The sequence below is a fragment of the Phocoena phocoena genome, chromosome 7, assembly GCF_963924675.1.
Source record: "Phocoena phocoena chromosome 7, mPhoPho1.1, whole genome shotgun sequence".
Lineage (NCBI taxonomy): Eukaryota > Metazoa > Chordata > Mammalia > Artiodactyla > Phocoenidae > Phocoena > Phocoena phocoena.
In genome coordinates this window covers 67,995,933-67,998,693 of record NC_089225.1, presented here as the reverse complement: position 1 = coordinate 67,998,693, position 2,761 = coordinate 67,995,933, and the positions used below count along the sequence as shown (strand labels likewise).

The 2,761-nt window shown below is 40.9% G+C and overlaps 1 pseudogene; it reads left to right on the top strand.

The window, feature by feature from the left end:
- The first annotated feature begins 2,178 nt into the window (after window positions 1–2,178).
- LOC136125401 (large ribosomal subunit protein eL31 pseudogene) lies at window positions 2,179–2,544 on the top strand (annotated as a pseudogene).
- Window positions 2,545–2,761: the final 217 nt, after the last annotated feature.

The following is a 2,761-nucleotide window of genomic DNA, read 5'->3' as shown; positions in this document are numbered from 1 at the left end:
GCAGAAAACGCAAGGCCAGTCCTTGTTAGCTGTGTAAGATCACTTAAACCCCTAGGTGCACGATTCAGATTTTAATAAACACCTTTTCAGAGGTTCTAGCATATTTGGAAGAGAGGAGACACAATTTGCCCTGTAATCAGGATTAGTTAGAAAGACAGATATAGCGCGTTCATTTCACTACAGTTTAGCATATGGCATCAACCACATAACTCTCACATTCTATTCTTCTTTGTGTTTGCTGACATTTTAAGCACTTTATGCATGAGATGGCTTTCATGAGACATAACAAAAAGTGGGGAAGGAACAATATGAGTATAGCTGCATTGAGATCCTGGGAATGCAGAGATAAATACCTGCAAAATAATGCTAATCTACAAGAAGGGCAAAATGATAAGTTTTTATTAACAATAACCTTTATAGGTCCTTACACTGGAGACTGTATTACCGGAAGACAATGAAGTATTTGTTAAATGTCCAATACAACAAACCTCATAAGAGAAGTTTGCTATAAAAAAATCTAGCTCCTTGACCTGGATATGGCACAGAGTAACAGTGTTTCCGTAATCTGGTTATGGACAGTCCTCTAGAGCAATAAACCTGAGCAAACTCTCAGTTGTCATTGTTGTTCAGTTTGGGGTAATCATCTATAAAGAGCCTGTTTGTCAGGATTGGTGGAATAGTTAGGGAGGAGAAGAAGAGAGCCGACTGTAGCAGAATCTGAATAATGTAAACCTTTACTGGCTGAATGCTATCACTGGTATTGTCAGGATTCACCTGGGATTGATCTCTGACATGACCGTTGACACTTCATGACAGCAACAATTTGACAGGACTACTGCAAATCACCAAATTACCTTGGTGAATCTCTCCCTGCTAGATGCAATAGCAGCTTTGGTTGTCATGGTTGGCTCCTAGCAAACTAGAGAGACCCAGGGGTTGGGATCTACCAATATACCTCTCCCCCGTAAAGGTGGCAAATTGACAGCAAGGAAGCTAATCCTAAGGGAAGGAGGGGAATTAGTAAAAACCTAGCAAGATGGGTGGTAAACTAGGACAGGTTTTCAGTTTCCAGGATAAAGGGTCAAATATCATAGGCTAAATTTGGATATTGCAAATTCAGTCTCATGAAGCCTGGGTATGCAAAGTCCAAATCAAAGTCATAGTTTAGGGGAATGGAAAGAAGCTTTCAAAGTACAGAGCATAAATGATGGTCAAATAGGACACAGAGTCCAAATATTCTAGAAATGTCATCTGGAAACAAGGCAAAGCAGAGTGTGAAAAGAGGCCAGCCCCTGGAAAGTAGTTTTGAGCAACCAGAACAAGTAGAATATGGCTCTGCAGCCAATAGGAAAACAGTGAAACTATCCCCCAAATATCATGCTTGGTGTCAAAGGCCTGAGAGTCTGGAAAATTCAAGTATGGGAGACACTTGAACAAAATTCATCCAAGTAAGTAAAACATACTACAGGAGTTCTCAGGGAGATTACCTGATGTTATACCTGGAATGGCCCATGTTGGACACAGGAGTGGGCTGAGACTGGCACCCAGGCTGTAGGAAATGCAGCAGACAGAGATACAGCGTCTAAAGGAAAATGAAAATCCAGGCAGATAGTACAAATGAGGTGTCATCAGAAGAGATTTGGCAAATAGACAAAACCTAGTCATCAAGCAAAAGTCTGGAATCAGGAATACTAGAGCAGAAGTTTTGAAATAGCAGCCGGGTAGTAGATCACAGAGAGGTGCACTGAGTGGCTGTTGGAGTAGAATGCAGTTGCTTTTAATAGGGTATCCAAGTTCTCATCCCTTAGCAGGTGGAGAGGGCGCCTCTCAGTGCCCTACATTTATTCAGACCCAATTTAACTTTCTTCATGAAATAGCCTGGTGTGACAAAACTGAAAACATGAAAACTGTGAGTATTGGTAGGTTATGACATGTGTAATAATCATACTTGAATGTAGGATACTTTTCTAAGTATGGATTAGAATGGCAAGTAGATGAAAGAAAAAGTTGTGAACATCTGAAAATGGGGCCCTGTATATTTAAATCATGCTACACCTATGCAATGAACTATGATGCTGGCATTAACAACAATAAGCACAAAGAGTTTTCAATAACTTAAAAATGTTTTCCCTCTCCCACAATACCTCACTCTCTTCCTTTCCAACCTGGGCCCGGAGAATGGCTCAGGCAAAGAAGAATGGTTCTGCCATCAAGGAGGTAGAGACCAGAAGATACATCCTTGACATTCACCAGCTCATCCACGAAGTGGGTTTCAAGAAGTGGGGCCCTCAGGCACTCAGAGAGATCTGGAAATTTGCCATGAAGGAGATGGGAACTCCAGATGTGCACTTTCACACCAGGCTCAACAAAGCTGTCTGGGCCAAAGGAATAGGAATGTCCCATACTGTTTCCATGTGTGGTTGTCCAGAAAGTGTAACGAGGATGAAGATTCACCAAACAAGCAAGCTCTATATGTTGGTTATCTACGTACCTATCACTACTGTCAAAGATCTACAGCCAATGTGGATGAGGGCTAACAGCTGATTATAAAATAAAGTTGTAAAACCACAAAAAAGAAAGTTTTTAACCATTATTCAAAAAGACACGTGCACCCCAATGTTCATTGCAGCACTATTTACAATAGCCAGGACATGGAAACAACCTAAATGGCCATCAACAGATGAATGGATAAAGAAGATGTGGTACATATATACAATGGAATATTACTCAGCCATAAAAAGGAACAAAACTGGGTCAGTTG